At 44.4% G+C, this 20,099-nt stretch overlaps 1 protein-coding gene across 1 annotated transcript in view; it reads left to right on the top strand.

The window, feature by feature from the left end:
• Nucleotides 1–20,099, top strand: part of ERBB4 (erb-b2 receptor tyrosine kinase 4) — a 1,211,692-nt gene that overhangs the window by 985,466 nt on the left and 206,127 nt on the right. The window lies entirely within an intron of this gene.

The following is a 20,099-nucleotide window of genomic DNA, read 5'->3' as shown; positions in this document are numbered from 1 at the left end:
GGGAGTCCACAGCCTTCTTCTTGGACTCCCGGAAGCGACGGCGGTAGGCTTCTGGAGTTACAGCGTATCGGGTTAGCAGCGCCTTTTTAACTTGCTGATATTGTAAAATATCCTCTGGAGCGAGAGCCCGAAAGGCTTCATTGGCTTTGCCCGACAATTTCCCCGACAAAATAGTGACCCATTGGTCTGGTGGTACCTGGTGTAGTGAGCACTGCCTCTCAAAGTCCGCCAAATATCCATCGATTTCCTCCTCACTTTCTACAAAAGATTTAAATGCAGTGAACGGTATTTTCTTTCCTGTAGCAGCAGGTGGGGGGGTAGGAACTGCAGGTGTAATGGGCTGTCTCGCTCTTACCAGTTCCAGTTCTTGTCCCCTCTTCGTTTGTATCTCTTCCCTTGCTTCCCGAAACAGCTGGTTGATTAGTTCCACGGACGTTTCTGGATACAACGATAATCTCCGCTGTACAATCCCAGTAATTACATCTTCTTTGCTGACCGGTGCAAGGGGCTCAGTTCCTTCCATGGATCCATCCATTTCGTCCAGCTCCAGCAGTTCAGCTATCAGCTCCCTCCGTGGTCTGTTGCTGGCGCTCCTACCACGACTCTTCAATAGATCTTTCAGTGTGGATCTTTTCAGCCTGGCGTACTGCGACTCCATTCAGCACTTGCTCTTTGGATAAAAGGACCATCCCACCGCTGCCAACCAATGTAACGGCTACCCACTGGTGTGAGGGTCTCAGCCGTTGGAGATGTCCTTTTCCCTGGCAAGCTGCGATATGCAGGTACCGCCGGTATATCCCATCGAACGCCCTTCCAAGAAACGAGACGTGCTACGTTTGAAGGGTCAAGCAGACTGACTTTATTTGGCATATTTCACCTGCTTATATCTGCTTACAACTGTTACAAGAACAATGACATCTCCTTGAATTAATCACTTGGCCAGTTTCTAGCCGCTTCGGCACCGCACCCCACTTAACATTTCCTGGCCAGGCACATTCCTTTCTCAATAGAATTCAATTAACCTTTAAAACAATTATCACTCACACATAATCCCCATCAGCATACACCTCACAGGGGGGCTGTTTACCTGCACACAAGAGAGAGTTCATTATCAATGCGAAGGGAACATTAGCATCCAGCAATGAAAAGAGACTTGTCCAATTAACCCTTTGAGCTCAGAATACAATGTGGTAGATCCAACTGTAACAAGTCCTGCAGTTATTATCAATGTCCAGGCAGAATAGTCCATAATCCGTTACATAATCCATCTTCACTCTGTCCAAATCTAAGAAAAAAAAAAACTGCCTAAAATAAAGTGTATTTAAACCTAAAAACAGGAAATAAAGATTTATTGCAGCTTATCAATCTTAGATGTGGTGGGTGCACTTGTTTTCTTTTTTTTTTATACAGTTTTTCCTTTATTTTCACCTGGCCAATGAAGCTGACCACCATAGAAGGATCACAATTTTGATCAGTGTGTGGCTGTCTCGGGTTCGACAGAAGTCAATCATTCAAAGTGCACAGAATTGTAACCAAACTGATAAGAGGCATGGAGGAGCTCAGCTATGAGGAAAGAGTCAAGGAACTGAATCTATTCCCTCTTGAGAAGAGAAGAATAAGGGGGATATAATCAACATGTACAAATATATAAGGGGTCCATATAGTGAACTTGGTGTTGAGTTATTCACTTTATGGTCAACACTGAGGACAAGGGGGCACTCTTTACGCCTAGAAGAAAAGAGATTTCATCTCCGAATACGGAACGTTTTTTTTTACCATAAGAGCTGGAAAAATGTGGAATAGACTCCCTCCAGAGGTGGTTCTGACCAGCTCAGTAGATTGCTTTAAGAAAGGGCTGGATTCTTTTTAAATGTACATAATAGAACAGGGTACTAAGATTTATAGGTAAAGTTCATCCAGGGAAAATCTGATTGCCTATCGGGGGGATCAGGAAGGAATTTTTTCCCCTGCTGTAGCAAATTGTATCATGCTCTGTTGGGGTTTTTCACCTTTCTCTGGATCAATTGTGGGTATAGGATTGTGTACGATGGATTTTTTTCTTGCCACTTAACCCCTTGATCGCCCCCTAGTGTTAACCCCTTCCCTGCCAGTGTCATTTATACAGTGATCAGTGGCTATTTTTAGCTCTGATCACTGTAATAATGTCACTGGTCCCATAAAAGTGTCAAAAGTGTCCGATCTGTCTGCCGCAATGTTGCAGTCCCGCTAAAAATTGCTGATCACCGCCATTACTAGTAAAAAAAAAAATAATAATAAAAAAAAATGCCATAAATATATCCCCTATTTTGTAGACTCTAAAACTAATCAATATACACTTATTGGCATTTTTTTTAACCAAACATATGTAGAAGAGTACATATTGGCCTAAACTGATAAATAATTCCTTTTTGGAGGAAATTTATTATAGCAAAAAGTTAAAAATATTGTTTTTTTTTTTTCAAAATTGTCGGCCTTTTTTTGTTTATAGCACAAAAAATAAAAAACGCAGAAAACCAACAAAAGAAAGCTCTATTTGTGGGAAAAAAAGACCTCAATTTGGTTTGGGTATGGTGTCGCACGATCGCAAAATTGTCAGTTAAAGCGACACAGTGCAGTAAGGAAAAAAAATGGCCTGGTCATTAAGGGGGTAAATCCTTCTGGGGCTGAAGTGGTTAAGGGGGCATGGCAAGGGTGTGTATCCTAGGCCTACATAATTTTGCTAATCGGCGTCCATCTCAAAAAGTTCGGAGATATGTTAGTGTTTCTTTCAGCCAACCTCCACATCTGTACAGGACACAAGAAGATGGTGGAAGAAACCACTAAATGCATCAGGGACGCAGCAAATCAACACTCCCAGAAGTCTCAGTTCCAGAAGACACTTTATAGGAGGATCTCTTTACAACGATGCTGCATTTCAATGGCGCAGACATTCTTTTATGGGGCGAGTTTGTTTTAACATCTGTAGTCAACAAAAAGCAACAGATTTGCTATAAGGATTTCTGACTTTCCTGATCTGTAAATTAATTTTAGGTGACGCAAAGAATTGAAGCTTCTGGGACAACATAATGCTGGGCAACTTGCATTTTCAGGAGGAGATCAGCAGCGGCAGTCCCTATACTTATTTTTAGAAAGGTTAATTTAAGGCAATTTTTTTTTTTTTGTGACATTTTCTTTGATAAGTCCGTTTGGTTTGCCTAGTGTACATGGTACATTTACTGAATGTCTTATGATACAGGCTGCAAAACATTACTGTTACTTGCAGCAAAGCTTCCTTCAGATATCTAAAAGTTGTAAATGTGCACATGAAAGATAGCAGGAAAAATTACAGTCTGTGAACCATAAGCGCAAGACATCTGAATAGCATTGAAGTGAATGAGTCACAGAGCGGTGCATTTGCAAACATTTGAACATGGTGGCTTGGCTCATCTGATTTTTCTTTTAGGTCATGGATGGTATGTGGCTAAACTCAAGGTAAATATTAGAAATCTGCTTCAAGCAGTAAGACTGGAAAGTTACATTTCTTGTTTTTAATCCAGAAGTGCTTTCTAATTGTTGTCCAGTAGTTCAGATAGATGCAGCCTTTCCAAGCTGCTGACTACTGCACTAGTGGAGCATAATATTTTAATACAATCCCTGCCAGCCACTGGCGATAGAAATAATAAGAAAAAACTGAAGACTATCACTGAAACAAGGAATAGCATGTTCAACTATATGTACTTTTCTACATCCAAAGGTGCGTTTTAACCCCCTTTAGCGGTATTCCCGAGTCTGGCTCGGGGTGGAATTTCAGAACCAAAAGCGGTAACCCTGAGCCAGACTCGGGATCGCCTCGCAGTGTCCACAGGCAGAGTTTACTTACCTTATCCCTGGATCCTGCGATGCCTCCCCGCTGTGTGATTGAGCTGTGTCCTCCTCGCTCGATTCACACAGTGCCTGTGTGCTGCGAAGCTCTATTCCCTGCGATGTTACGACGCACGGGGGCGGAGATCGGCGCCAAATTCAAAAAAGTAAATACACACAATACATACAGTATACTGTAATCTTAGGCCTTGTACACACGACCAGACATGTCCGATGAAAAGGGTCCACGGACCGTTTTCATCGGACATGTCTGCTGGGAGATTTTGGTCTGATGTGTGTACACACCATCAGACCAAAATCCCCGCGGACAGAAAACGCGGTGACGTGGCGGCGACGTGGCGGCGACGATGACGTGGCGACGTGCGCGAACCAGGAAGTTCAATGCTTCCACGCATGCTTCGAATCACTTTGACGCATGCAGGGGATTTCGGTCCGCTGGTTAGACGTACTAACCAGCGGACATGTCCGACGGACAGGTTTCCAGCGGACACGTTTCTTAGCATGCTAAGAAACTTTTGTCCACTTGAAACATGTCCGCTAGGCCTGAAAAAATGTCCGGTCGGCCCTACACACGGTCGGACATGTCCGCGGAAACTGGTAGAAATTGAATGAAAGGTTTAGCACTGTAAAACACTTTTTGAAAGATAAATAGTTCATTTTATTTACAGCTATATAGATCAGACCAAAATGAGGAGCAATTGAGAAGGAAAGAGAGACATTATTCCAAATTAGGGACAGTCTCTCGAAATTAGGGACATTTGGGAGCTGTGTGTGTGTGAGACACAAATAAGGGAGGGTTGGATAGGTAAAGTCAGGATAAAGTCAGGGTAGGTAAAGGATGTTTTTGTTCACTCTTTGAGACTTTTGTGCATGACATAGTAACTAGATATGGTACTCATTTAGACTGCCATACAAGAGCCTTTAGTTGTACTGTAATAAAATAAATTCAGTTCATGACTGTTATAATACCATGGTATGCTTTAAAGATGCAGATGCTGGGGGGCGTGGCCAAGAGCGGCATGTGAGCGGACGTGTCTCACAGAGCTCCCTGTAAGCACCCTTCAGTGATCCTTCTCCCGGCCAGAATATTGCTGGATTCCGGTCCCAAACACCGCATCGAAGTACCGCGGCTCCCAGGGAACACACCGCCCCGAACGTTTGCCCGATTACCGGTATGATGACCCGCAAACAGCTCAAGGGAGATGAGCTGCAGGACCTGCAAAATGGCGCCGCCGCCGGCTGGAAGACACGAGCGGACAAGAAGGACACGGGTAAGAATCCCCCCAAGACACCTAAAGCCCAGGGGAAGGAGGCACCCAGGGATATGGTGTACTATGCACAGAAACTTAATGGCATAGCAGACCGTCCCTCGGATGAGGAGCTGGACGCCACGCCAGATATCTTTCACACACAGATGCAGAGGCCTGGCTCTGCCCAGGCATCGCAGCAGGCCTCAATCCAAATAGCAGCAGAGATACATGCGGAGGAAGAGGGGGAAGATGAGGGCACGGAGCAACCCACACTAGCCCAGATTCTTAAAGCGGTTAATAAATGTACGGCCTCGGTGCAGACATTGCAGCAACATTTTGGGGGACTGAAGGAAGAGGTGGGATTGATGCGGCACGACTTCCAGAAAATAAGGGAACGCACTACAGCGGTGGAAAGTCGTGTAAGCGAGGTGGAAGATAGAATGGCCCCCCTCATTAGGGATCTACAGGTCACGGCTAGAACAGCGATAACCAACGAAAACCGCAACGAAGACATCGAGAATCGTTTGAGGAGGAGCAATGTCCGCATAGTGGGCCTCCCTGAAAAAACGGAGGGCCGAGACCCCACTGCATTTGTGGAAGCCTGGCTTCAAGAAGTCTTTGGAAAAGATTCCTTTACACCTTTTTACTCAGTGGAGAGGGCGCACAGGGTGCCACCCAGACCTCTCCCACCGGGCAATCCACCTCGTACCATGCTGGCCAAACTGCTCAACTTTAAGGACAAGGAAATTATTCTGCGATTGGCCAGAGAGCGCCGCAACATTCAATTCAATGGAGTGAGAGTGTCCTTCTACCCCGACTTCTCTGCGGAGGTGCAGAGGCGAAGGGCCAAATTTGGGGAAGTGAAGAGGAGATTGCAACGCCTGCGGGCCAACTATGCAATGCTTTACCCTGCTAAACTTCGCATCATTGCAGGCGGCAGGGCCCAGTTCTTCGAATCGGCGACTGATGCCTCATCATGGATTGACATGAACGAACAGTTGATTCGCCAGGCGGAGAGGCAGGAGGCGGACGCGGACTGAACTATCCTGTTTTGATGAACCAAGGGGCGCGGTGGTAAGCCTGTTCAAACCCCCCTATGTGTTTGTCCCCCCCTTTTTTTTTTTTTTCCTGATTTTTATCTCCCTACTGGGAGTGTTGGGGGGGGGGGGAATTTCCCCTTTTTTTTTCTTACCACTAGCCATAGGATCCTAGGACCGGGAGAACATTATATGCAGATGGAAAGAAAGAGCCTTGATCTGACTTTGTTACTACTCAGAATTTGCGCGAACTGGTTTATATTTTTTTTCCCCCCTTTTCCTAATTGACTTTCCAGGTCTTTACGCGAGACTTGGATCGCATAGGCGGTGCCCTGAGAGGCACAGGAGAGGGACTGCAGGCTGCATGTTGCGTCTGTGGCGGGGAGGGGGCATAGGTATAGCCCCACAGCAGTGCGCTGCAAAGATGCTATGTTTTTTTGGTTTTTCTTTTTTCATGTTGGTTCTACTAATTTTTCTTTGTTTTATGGCTGGTGCTCTCCTCTCGCCGAACCCGGATGGACTGTCGCTTCGGACTCACGCCCGGGGCTGCAGGCCTGCAGTTGCCCGGGCTACACATGACCCAAGCGGTGAGGTATTGATGGTCATGGCGCAGCGAGGCTTGTATGACTGCTTACACAGTGACCTACCACTCCCTCCCTGTACTGTATATCTTGTGTTATTGCTATTATTGGTAGATCTCAAAGGAGGACTTTTATTTTACATTGGTAAAGTTAAATGCAATATACCCGCTGGCAGGAATAAGAAGGGTAGTGTTTGCTATGGTGGGTGGTGGGTTGATATGACAGGTGATGCTCTTATAACCGGTACGTGATGACAGGAATAGCAGTAATCTCATGGAATATAAGGGGACTGGGGGACCCACTCAAAAGAACCATGGTATCATCTGCCTTGAGGAAGCATTTCCCTGCCATATGTGTCTTGCAGGAGACTCATTTGACTCCAGACACTGTGTCATGGATGGGGTTCGCTTGGGCGGGATGGTCGTATCATTCCACTCACACCTCCTACTCCAGGGGGGTGAGTGTATTGGTACACAAGTCCCTAGATTTTCAACTATTAGACTCCAGGATTGATCAGGAGGGAAGATATGTGTTTTTACTGTGTAGAGTGTACCAGTTAACATTCATTCTCGCTGCGCTATATGTTCCTCCTCCTTTCAGCCCTCAAATATTGCGTATCCTCCTTTCCTTCCAGCTGAGCAACCCAGGTGTCCCTTTGGTGGCGGTAGGGGATTTCAATGGGATAATGGACCCGTACCTTGATAGACACCCTGGCCGGGGAGGAGACACGGGGACGACGAGGACAGCCATGGCAAAGTTTATAGAGGAGGTGGGGTGGGTAGACCCTTGGAGAATGAGGAACCCCCTGGAGAGGCAGTTTTCCTGCTTCTCCAAATCACATATGTCCCTGTCCAGGATTGATCTATGCATGTGCTCATCTTCCGCCACCCAGTACGTCGAAGATGTACAATATCTCCCCCGGTGCATTTCGGATCATTCCCCCATTCTGCTCACCTTGAGGGTCAGGCCTCTTGCTACCCTTCCGCGCGCACCATGGAAACTTAACGCCTTTTGGCTCAACCTTTTCCCCTCCCATGACAAAATAGAACAAGACATTGTGGCCTTTTGGCAGAGACATGCGGATCATCCTGGCACGGGAACAGCATGGGATGCTTTTAAGGCCTTTCTGAGAGGGATCTTTATTGCAGAGGTAAACGCCATAAAGCGCAGCACGACGGAACAAAGGGAACAGATGGCTCAGATGGTTAGGCGACTGGAAGCAGAGTATATTGCCAATGCAGGGGAGGGTTCACGGGAGGCCTGGATTGCAGCACAAGATGCACTGACTAGACTTGACGCCTCCAAGGCAAACAGGAAAAGGTTCTTTTCAAAAATGGCCTTCTATGAAGAGGGGGAGCAGACGGGCAAACTCCTGGCCAAAATAGTGCAATCGCAACAGACGTCCCCATCCATTGGAGCTCTGAGGGTGGAGGGGGGACAGCTAGTCAATACTCCTGACCGGGTGATGAGGGAACTGGTTAGATTCTACGCTAACCTATATGAATCAAAGCAAACACACACTGGGGAGGAGACTCGGGATTTTCTGCAGGGGATAGATCTACCGTGTTTAACGGAGTCCCAGGCGGAGTCCCTTGAGACTCCTATCACCATTGAGGAGATGATAGAGGCGGCTAATTCTTTCCCTAATAACAAGGCTCCTGGGGATGACGGTATCCCGATAGAAGTGTACAAACAATATGGTGATGTTGTACTCCCGAAACTGCTTCACACTCTGAATGCGGCCAGGGAGTCGCAGCATCTACCGGACTCCATGAGACAAGCTAGCATAGTCCTCTTACTCAAACCAGGGAAGGACCCATTAGATCCTGGCTCCTATAGGCCAATCTCGCTACTGCAGAGCGATATAAAAATATTGGCAAAGGTCTTAGCAATAAGATTGAATAAAGTAATAGCTAAGATTATACACACGGATCAGTCGGGATTCATCCCGGAACGGTCCACGGCCATTAACCTCAGGAGACTGTTCGTTAACATTCAGTCAACGGCAGACAATACGGGGGATAGAGCATTACTGTCTTTAGATGCTCATAAAGCATTTGATAGCATTGAATGGCAGTTTCTTTGGGCGACACTGGACAGATTTGGATTCGGACCGGTGTTTCAGTCGTGGGTGAGGCTCCTGTACGACTCCCCCCTGGCGGTTATTAGAGAGGAGGGCAGAGTGTCTTCTCCCTTCCCGCTGTACAGAGGGACCCGACAGGGGTGCCCCCTCTCGCCCCTGCTGTTTGCGGTTGCCATAGAACCGTTGGCAGCTCTGGTGCGCTCTAACCAGAGGATTAATGGATTTAGGTACGGGTCGACGCATGAAAAACTTATGCTATACGCGGACGATACGATGCTATTGCTGGGAGACACGTCGGGATCCCTTAGCGAGGCGATGTCTGTGGTTCAGACTTTTGGTTCATATTCGGGCCTACTGATTAATTGGACCAAGTCCGCAATAATGCTATTAGACTCGACGGCTCCGTCGGCTCCCACATTACAGAACATCCCGGTGGCGAACAAATTCAAGTATCTTGGGGTCTGGGTTACCCCCCAGCCTCTGGATTATGTCACGCTTAACCTCTCCCCCTTAGTATGCAGAATCAAAGAAAAAATCAAAGTCTGGTCAAAATTGAAAATGTCCCTAGTGGGCAGGGTAAACCTCACGAAGATGGTGTTTATGCCGCAATTATTGTATGTCCTACATAATACTCCTATGGTTGTCCCCCTCAAAATTTTCAGGATTATCAATTCCCTATTTCGCTCTTTTCTGTGGCTTAATAAGACTCCCAGGATCAAACTAGAACAGCTCCAAAGGCCAAAGGAGGCGGGAGGGCTTGCCCTCCCAAATCCCTGGCTGTATTACATTGCAGCTCAACTACAACATATTGCCAGAGCCATGAAAGGGGGAATGGGAGACCCGGTGGTAGACATAGTGAAACACATGACGGGAATAGACAATATGGTGACTGGGCTCGAATCTTTACAATGTGCCAAATCAAATAGACTCTTTCCCACGTATGCGCTAATGCAGAAAGTCTGGAATAAAACACGACAGCTACAAGACATAGAGGGGTTTACGGGACACAGCCCAATTTGGAATAATCGCTACTATGAGGAGCTACTGTCCCTGACATGTGGCGAGCGGTGGAGGAGGTATGGGGTCACACATCTGGTCCATATATTCTCCGGGGGCCGTCTGCTCTCATTTGCGGAGCTCCAGGAGAAGTTTAGTCTACCTCAGACAATGCATTTTTTTTATCTGCAACTCAGGCATGCCATCAGGGCCCAGGCGGGAAACAACCCTTGGTTTCTGTCCCCGGCACCAATTTTCCACTTTATGACTGGGGTGGCTGGTACTAGGGGTTTTATCTCAGAGGCTTACGCTAGACTTCTAACAGCATTTCTGCCAGGCTTTCCCTCTAGGGTGATGACCGCATGGGAGGATGACGTGGGCACTTTTGAGGAGGAACAGTGGGAGGAGGCATTGCTGGCTATTAAGGGCTCTTCGCTTAATGTGGCACAACGTTTATCACAACTTTACATAATCCTGCGGGTCCATTTTACACCAGCCAGACTGCATAGGATGGGTTTGGTACACGACGACACATGCCCTAGATGCGCCAGGGACCGTGGGGACCTCATTCATCTGCTATGGCGGTGCCCCAAGCTGCACCTATACTGGGCGGGGGTCCTCAAAACTTTGAATGATATGTTTATGATCCAGGTACCACAGACTCCCAAGGCTTGCATTTTGGGGATCATAGATGAACTGCCACTTGAGGATAACCCGAAGATAGCCATTGGAAGGGCCCTATTCCAGGCCCGCAAACTCATACTTACCCATTGGAAAGATGTGGAACCCCCCAGGCTAGGGGAATGGATAGCTCAGATGCAGGTCACCCTCAGGGCAGAGAAATATATATATCAGCATAGGAAGAGACCGGGAAGGTTTGAGTCGTTATGGGCCCCTTGGTTAAACACCCCGGGCTTAGCCCCATTAGAGCTGGTGCTGGACAGACTGCTCGTATAAGAAGCTGGCGTCAAAGGCGCGAGAACAGAACAAATGACACCCCGCGCAGGTGGGAAGATGAGAGGGCCAAGGGATGGGGGCCCTGCTTAAACTTGCGAGTGTCGGGAAGTGTGAGGGTCCGATGTTGCAAATTACCCGTACTACTGTGGTATTTCTGGGTTTAATGTGAGGAGAGTAGGCCATGTTAAATGTTTGGTAGTGTTTCTACTTTTTTCGTGTGCTGTTACATGAGGATGATGTGAGACGAATTTGTCTAAAAAAAAAGTATGTACCCATGTATTTTTTACCATAATGTTCAATAAACATCCTTTTTCGAGAAAAAAAAAAAAAAGATGCAGATGCTATTTCACATGAAATATATAGAGGAAAGGAAAATAATTGAAGGAATGTTTTCATTTGACATTACCTGAACTAGTAGCTAACACAAGGAGCTTGAATGGTACAAGAATTGTAATACCATTTCAGGAGCAGCCATATCAACTAAACCCAGTATGCACAGAAGCATCAACAACTCCCCAGCCTGCTTTGCCTGGCATACAGTCTAGTTACATGACAAAGCGACTTCTTTATCTAGAAATGTTCTGGCCTGAAGCTATTTGCATTTCACTGGTATGCCTTCTGCAAACACCCGGCACTGAAATTCAGCTGGCAGGCACTCCTGGAGTCCCCAAGGCTAGTCATATCCCTCATCCACTTGCTTGCTGCAGCAGGACACATATTTTCTAAAGCTTTTCATTTTTATTTTTGATTAACTGATTATATACCAAAGTAACTGAATGCTTATCTACACCAGGACTGAGTTACGCTATTGCAGAAACATATATTTTCTCTACTCACCATTAAATCACTGTCAAAAGGACATATCCAAGGGGCACTGGGGATTCAACGCTTATTTGTTTGGAGCAGTGCAGAGAACATAACCATTTAACAAGCTTATTGGGTTTAGTGAGGCAGGTTGCATCAAACAGGGCAACCCTTTAATGGGTATCCATATGTTACTAGCAAATAAAGCCTAGTACACACCAGTAGTTTATTTTTTTCAACCCAGTGGTTTGAATGGAAAAAAAACTGAAAGCTCAGAACGGAGCCACTGTATTAACAATCCAATGTTAGTACAGTGATCTCCCTTGCTGAGCTATTGTGTTCTGATAGGGGGACAGCCCCCCCATACCATTGGCTGAGAGCGCTGATAGGGAGCCAGAGAGCAGACCTCTTTGAGCCATGAGCTGTTGAGAGAACCCGGCCGACCGGCTGGCTTCTGTCAGACTGGCTGCCATACACACGACCTGAATGTCAGACGGTTTCTATTGAACCTGCCAATGTCGCGATACATTCAGCCCGTGTGTACTAGGCTCAATGCTGCCACAACCTTGCTGATCTTCTCTGATATATCCGGATACAACTTTATTACAGATCAGCTTAGCAGAGGCTGTTATTAAGCTAGGTTCTGACTTGATATTAGGCCCTGGTCAAGGAAGAGTGGATTGACCCCTGAAATGCGATGGCCCGGCCGTTTTTTTGAATGAACGTGTGTATGCAAGTCAGGCTGGAGAGGAATCACGTCAGGAAAAATGTTGTTTTTTTTCCTGCGGAGAAAAATGGTCGTGTGTACGAGGCATAAAGGTTTGACCTCATATTATATGGTTTTAGTAAATCTGAAGACAGAAATCTGCAGAAAATCTAAATCTAGTGTGTGTGGGGCTTTAGGCTCTGTTCACACTTAGGCATTTTGTTTTCAGGCAGAAAGCCAAGCATTTATGCCTCGATTGTGCTGCGTTTTGGCTGCGTATTTGGCCAAGATTTTGCTGCGTTTTGTACAGATCAAAAGATCACCAATGTAAAAAGCAGAAATTGCCTGTAATCTGCCAAAGAAGATGCTCATGTACTTTTTTGAGCTTCAGGCATTTTGCTTCAGATGACAAAATGCTCAGATGTGAACATGGGCCATTAAAATGAATGGGATTTATCTTGTTTGACGTTTTTAGAGCTGAGGCTTACAGCAGAAAAACGCCCAAAAAGACCTAGGTGTGAACGGAGCCTTATGCCTAGAACACACAACCAGAATTTCCGATGGAAAAAGTCCGACTGACTTTTCCATAGGAATTTCCGCCTGGTATGTATGCCCCATCAGAGAAATTCCATCGGAATTCCGATGAATTCCATCGGAGTTTAAATATAGAACATGTTCTATTTTACTCTGATGGAATTCCGTCGGATTTCCAATGTGTTTTTGGTTGGGCAAAAGCCCGATCGTGTGTTCGGCATTAGGCTACGTTCACACCTGAGTGTATTGATTTGCTGGCATTTTTGGGCGTTTTTTTAAGCCTTTTACAAGCTTGCTTTGCAGCTTTTTTTGCAGCTTTTTACAAGCTTTCTTTTCAGCTTTTTAGAATTTTTTTTGCATCTTTTTACAAGTTTTTTTAAAGCATTTTAGAAGTGTATTACAACCGTTTTACAGTTTCAGGCATTTTTGTTTAGCCAATAGAAAGCACTAGGTGGAGGAGAGGAAAAGGCGGAGAGCTGCTATTTGAGCATTTTACAGGCATTTTTCTGCTCAAGTCAGCTATTTCTATTGAAGTCTATGGCACCAAAAACGCTGGTAATTTGCCAAAAATAACTTTTTGGAGCGTCATGCGACAAAACGCTCAGATGCAAACAGGGGCCATTGAAATAAATGGGATTTTGCATGTTGGGCGTTTTGGAGCTTCAGAGCTGAGCGTTTTACAAGCTGAAAAACGCTCAGGTGTGAACAGGGCCTGCTGGGAGCACTGTATAAACTATATGCAGCATAATCTACCTGCGGTATACAGCGCTATGTTCCAGCAGTGGAACAGGTACGTCCCATGTCATTCTGGAAAAAAATTGTGGCATAAGCATTGCTCAGTATTTTATAAATGAATACAAGGCTTGCTCTGATTGGCTGAGGTGGAGATATTGATGTCCTGCTACCGAAACCCAGTGCTGTATACTGTATATATAGTGTAGCTAATGATATATACAGTTTATACAGCACTCCCAGCAGGTGCATCTGTTAGGAAAGGAAAAAGTTCCAGCTATTTACTCTGACTGAAGTTTCTGCATCTGGATCTTACAGCAGGGAGAGACATTTTCCCCTCAAAAGACCTCTAACATGTCTGCACTCTATCAAAATAATGCTTCCCAAACCAATCTTCAAGTCATTCCAACAGTTCATGTTTTTTTGGATACTCACAATTTGCTACAGAATCTAAATTCCCACCAGTGCACATGCAGTTACCTGCTAAATGAACCAGTCATGTTTGAATCTATGGAGTAAAATACAGTATATAATTTAACTTACCAATATCTTTTATTTTTATTTTTATTTTCAAAAATACATTACAAGTTCTTTTGAGTAAGATGTGTTTATTTAAAGGAGTTTCCTTTGTTTGATATATAACGTTATTGAAAAAGGGTAATATCTGCTGGAATTGGTTAATTTCATAGTCTTCCAAATGTAGAAAGCGGATAACCAGAAAAATGCTTCCTATGGGTGTGCATCTTAGAAACTCCTGTGTGAACAAGGAGATAATGCCATCTGTTGTTACCACGGTAACACAGAACCATTCCCCTATGCATGAAATGAAAATGCAAACAGAAGTTCAGGAATAATATTTGATGGAACCTGACTGCCCTAATAGTTCAATTGACCAATGGGCATGAGCATGTCGGCAAATCCATTTCGTGATGTGACTTAAAATGTTAAAGTTACACTCCACGGTTATGGTCGCAAATTTAACTTTTTTTTTTATTGCATTTATTTCTGCTTTATTCAAGATTTAGTTTAGCAAGTGGATTCACTGTTAAATCTTCCTTGAAATAAGTAGCTGTATGGGTTGATATTCGCTATCATTCTGAGTGTTTAAATAAGGACAGGAGGTGCCTGCTGGGCAGTTCTTGTTTAGCCAAAGGCAATATGGCTCAGTTCACAGAACTGAAGCACATCTCTCCGAACTACACATCAAATCTCCTATCAGATCATTGTGGCACTTGGGTATATTTCACCTCAAACTTCATTATTATATCTCAGAGTCATTGTCTAACACATATACAATTAATAGGTATTAAATAATGTTTTATTATTTCTTTAGAGCAGAATAGTGGACTAATATTAGGTCGTAGTTGAATGGTTAACATTCTGTTTGAGGGGTTGGGCAGCTATGATTAAGATTTTTCTTTTTTTTTAGGGTTAAACCATGTTAGCAGGAGCAGGCTTTTAGCTGTATGCCTTTGTATAGATAAATACAATTTTTTTCAACCTTTGACTGGGTGTGGGTTCATGCATCTATACTTAGTTTAGGGGTTATCAATAAGAGTGAAGGTAGACTGATGCCTCGTACACACGATCAGGTTTCCCGACAGACTTTTTACCGACAGGAAACCCCGAAGGGAAAGCCAACAACTGGCTCGGCAGATTTCCCCCCCTACACACGGCCGGTTTTCCTGGCAGGAAAACTGCCATGATAGCTTTGGCCGGGAATCCTGGCCGTGTGTATGCTCTATCGCAGTATTTCCCATGTTTTCATTTTTCTCGTCGGGATTCCCGGCGGTTTTCCTGTGGGGAAAACTGCCATGGAGCATACACACGGCCAGTTTTCCCTGCCAAAAGCTGTCACGGTAATTTCCCCAAAGGGAAAACTGGTCGTGTGTACGAGGCATAAGTGTTAATACGTTGTTTTAAGGGTTAGGTTAAATGTTTGGTTTGAAAGGTTAAAGCTGAACTCAAGGCACGAAAGCTTCCATTTAAATATATTTCTCAATAGCCATAAAAGGTACAAATCTGCTTTATGTGCACCAAGTGCCTTTGTAATCTGGGATATTGTCTTGTAAAAGTTGCAGACCCCCTCACTGGGCTGCAAATAGCTTGTGCAGAAATCAGAACTTGAAGGGCCCCTTCAAAATATTGCGAGGTGGCACTAACATCTTAAGCCTCGTACACACGACCGAGAAACTCGACGGGCGAAACACATCGTTTTGCTTGTCGAGTTCCTTGTGAAGCCGTCGAGAAACTCGACAAGCCAATTTTCTCCATTCCCGTCAAGGAAATAGAGAACATGTTCTCTTTTTGGCTCGTCGAGTTTCTCGACAGTTTCCTCAACGAAAATGTACACACAACCGGTTTCCTCGGCAAAAAAATATCTCCCAGCTAGTTTCTTGCTGATTTTTGCAAAAAGCACTAAAACTGCATAGGTGTGAACCCAGCCTAAAGCCTCGTACACACGATTGGATAATCCGACAAGACACATTTGTTGTCGGACAGTTTTAAAGCATGCTATCCCACATTTGTTGTTGGAAATTCCGACAACAATTGTCCGATGGAGCATATTTCCAACAAAACCCTGTTATCACACATTTGTTGTTGGAAAATCCGATTGTGTGTTAAAGGCCCGTGTGTTAAAGGCTTCTTATAGGATTTTTATGTTAGTGATAGAGAATAACGTGTATCTAAAGTCAAAACTATTTTTTAGCTTTTGGAGGAGTGGTGAGGGGTTGGAATTCTTGTAAGATTCTTATTTCTGTCTTTATCCCTATTAGAGAGATTCATTGGTCCTGGTGACCATTGTCACCAAGACCAAAAATAAGAGAACAATCAATACAGGACACTTGCTTCAGTGACAACTGCCTGAGAAGGCATTTTCCTCACTTTAGTCAGAGATCCTCATTTCCTGCCGCATTTACAGAACAGTAAATAAAGGGAAATTTTCTTGATGGGAAACAGATTGCAGCAACAACAACAAAATAAACTGGGTCTAGACTTCCTTCAAGTGTTAAGGGTTAATTTTCAGGAATTAAGTGTTCAGGGAGTTAGGGTTTGGGGGTGTTGGGGTGCTTTAGTGAAAGTGTGCAGCTCTTGAGGCTTCAATTAACTTTTCCAATACTTGCAGTGACATAACCAAGAATGCAAGCTGCGGGAAGAATGTAAGTCTCCATCCTTTGGATGTTTTAAAAGTGCTGGCACCCAGGAAAATTGTTTACTGTGATGTTTGGGAGTTATTTAGTTCAAGTGTAGTGCTCACCAGTAAGTACAGTCAATGCCAGATATGCCGGTTAAGAGCTTGTTGGCCCGTATTTAACCACTGCAAGTCGATATACGTCGGCACAATGGCAGCGGTGGGCAAATGGGCGTGCCTGTACGTCCGCTTTAAACCGCGGCACTGTGGGTGTGCGTGCGCACCTGTCACATGCTCCGTGAGCGTGCCCATGGGTACTGTGGACTCGATTTGCACTGGGGGCCCGCAATTGTGTCACGGAGCGGCAGAACGGGGAGATGCCTATGTAAGCCAGGCATTTTCCTGTTCTGCCTAGCAACATGACAGGGATCCACTGCTCCCTGTCATCGGGAGCAGTGATCTCTGTCATGTTGTTGTGAGACCATCCCCCTGCAGTTAGAATCACTCCCTAGGACACACTTAACCCCTTGATTGCCCCCCTAGTGTTTAACCCCTTCCCTGCGTGTCATTTACACAGTAATCTGTGCATTTTTATCGCTGTATAAATTACAATGGTTCCAAAATAGTGTCAAAAGTGTCTGATGAGTCATCCACAATGTTGCAGTCATGATAAAAATCACAGATCGCCGTCATTACTAATAAAAAAAAAATAATAATACAAATGCCTTAAATCTATCCCCTATTTTGTAAACGCTATAACTTTTGTACAAACTAATCAATATATGTTTATATGTAGAAGAATACATATATCGGTCTAAACTGAGGAAGTTTTTTTTTTATATATATTTTTTGGGGGGATATTTGTAATAGCAAAAAGTAAGAAATATTTTTTTTTTTTTCAAAATTGGTGTTCTTTTCTTTGTTTATAGCGCAACAAAAATTAAAACGCAGAGGTGATGAAATACCACCAAAAGAAAGCTCTTTATGTTGAAAAAAAGGACGTCAATTTTGTTTAGGTGCAACGTCGCACGACCACTCAATTGCCAGTTAAAGCGACACAGTGCCGTGTCACAAAAAGTGTTCTGGTCAGGAAGGGGTGTAAATTCTTCCGGGGCTGAAGTTGTTAATAAAACAGAATGAAAAAGACAAACAGGGTAAACTATTTCTTTTGTAGGGGTTTCCACCATCAACACAAAATAAAGTAACATTCAGCCTCTTGGCTCCTATTAGCAGCCCCACTGCTCAGTCCATGTGCTTTGCATCCTGTCAGGTACAAACTCTGTACCTCTATCAGCTCTCCTTCTGGCTGCTCAAGCCTCCAGGCTTGGGCCTTGTGTCTGTTTTATCACAAACTGCACCATATAGATATGCAAACTCCTGGCTGCTATCTTGCAACCACTCCAACTTCTTGGGAGAGATCTACCGTCAGGTCCCAGACCATCAGATGAACACCAGTGACAACAATGTGCTGTTTGTCTGCAAATCCTGGTCCCAGTTTTGGAGATTTCCTCCCTCCCAAACCTCTATGAAATCTCTGGGCTCCAGGTCTCCAACTGGGTTTTACCAACCACTGGGGAAACTGCAAACTCAGTTTCCTCTGAATGAAATAGGCATTTTGAAGCCCCTCAACCTGACTGATTTAGAATCCTGGTACTGTCACATTACTATTATTTGTGTTACATTAAAAAAATTCACCTGTTTAAGTTTTTGAATTAATACCTTGGAGACCATCTTTCCTGATAAATACAGATAAACATTAAGAACATTTTTGACATTCTTTTTTTATGATTTTGACTGAGCTGCGGATCTTAAGCACTTTTAGAAATGCAAAAAAAAAAAAAAAGCTGCCTGGAGTTTGAACTGCCTGGAGTTAGTACAATAGAAAATAACTACTTAGTGCAAGTAAACTGTTAAAATGGAAAAGGGTCAAGTAAAAATAGACAAAAAAGGGTTTAACAATAAAGTTGCTGCTGTGAAAATCAGAAGGCTGGGCGCCGAAGGTGCATAATGACTTCAGGTATGTCTCAAACTAACATTTTTCTTAACAATCTGTGCACTGTGAACATTTACGGTTGAAAATTGTGAATGCCCATGAGTGAGACGGCATACATATACTGGGTTGCTTGGAACAATACATACAGTATTTTTACCTCTAGCAGTAGCCTTCATTGGAGGTAGAGGGGATAGCCTGCTAATCTGAGACTTTTAATGAGCAGTCCCAGTCCTTGCAGCAATGTCTGGCATTTAACTCCTAAAGCACATGCACACCTGGAGTCTTAAGCAAAAGGGTCCTACTCACAATGACCAAAGACAGCTGTTCCCCATCACCTTCCATGCAACACTCTTCTGTGCTGAAAGGATTCCTGTTTAGGGCCGGAGCCTGGGTGTGATCTGACTTTTCCGCCTGATCCACTCTCTCCGACGCAACAGAGGGTATTAGAACAACTTTAGCACAATTGTATTCTGCCAACGGCTTACACTCCTTTCAAGAGCTGAGCACTAAATACTCGTTAAAGTCTCCAAATATGACAAGCCCTGTATCGTGTCGCACCCTTTTCGAAGTCCGGCCTACCTGAAGAAATTCTGTCTCTAATGAATAACCCACTAACTCTCCGATTAAGGGTATTAAACTTGGATCTGTCATCCCTCCTAAAACTTGTCCCTATCCTAGAATCATAGATTGAACACAAAGCAGAGAATAGGGCACTTCTAAGTGCAGTATTAAAACATTTAATGGCAAGGAAGGATTACAAATATTTACAAGATGGAAATGAAAAACGGACATATCAATGAATCCAAAACGTCAAGTGGAATGCCTGCTGGGAGTACAGACAGCTGCAGGTGGAGATTTCAGCCAACCAGCAGTTGCAAACACTGTGTCTCTTATTCAGGAGGGAGAGCCATGCGGTTAGGGCCAGCATGGAACAGCATGGCTTTCCCTCCTGGATCAGAGACACAGTGTTTCCCACCTTTGGTCTGCTGGGATTTCCACCTCCAGCTGTCTTTACTCCCAGGAGGCATCCTGCTGGATGTTAAAGATTCATTGATATGTCTGTTTTTCACTTCCACCTTATAAGTGTTTTTAGCCCTCCCTTGTCATTAAAGTGTTGTATTACTGAGCTTAGAAGCACCTTATTCTCTCTTATGTTTTTCCTATAGAGTATACTTCCCTCTTCTGAAGTGCTGCTGTGATGCATTAATCAAATTTCAAGAGCCAGTCATATACTGTTTGTTAAAGTCGCCTTGTTTTCCAAGCATTCTATTCTCCACACTCAGAGAGTGAACTTGTAATCCCATTCCACATCACACTCCAGAGTCTATTGCTTCTCCTCCATGGCATTTGGAAGGACTAGTCATCTTAATCTTCAATTTTAAACACATAAATAATAGCTTGCAATGTTTATTTCTGTATCTTCATGCGTACA

The sequence above is a fragment of the Rana temporaria genome, chromosome 6 (genome assembly GCF_905171775.1).
Source record: "Rana temporaria chromosome 6, aRanTem1.1, whole genome shotgun sequence".
NCBI classification, from domain to species: domain Eukaryota; kingdom Metazoa; phylum Chordata; class Amphibia; order Anura; family Ranidae; genus Rana; species Rana temporaria.
The sequence above is the reverse complement of the archived record's forward strand: the minus strand, read 5'-3'. Positions and strand labels throughout refer to the sequence as shown.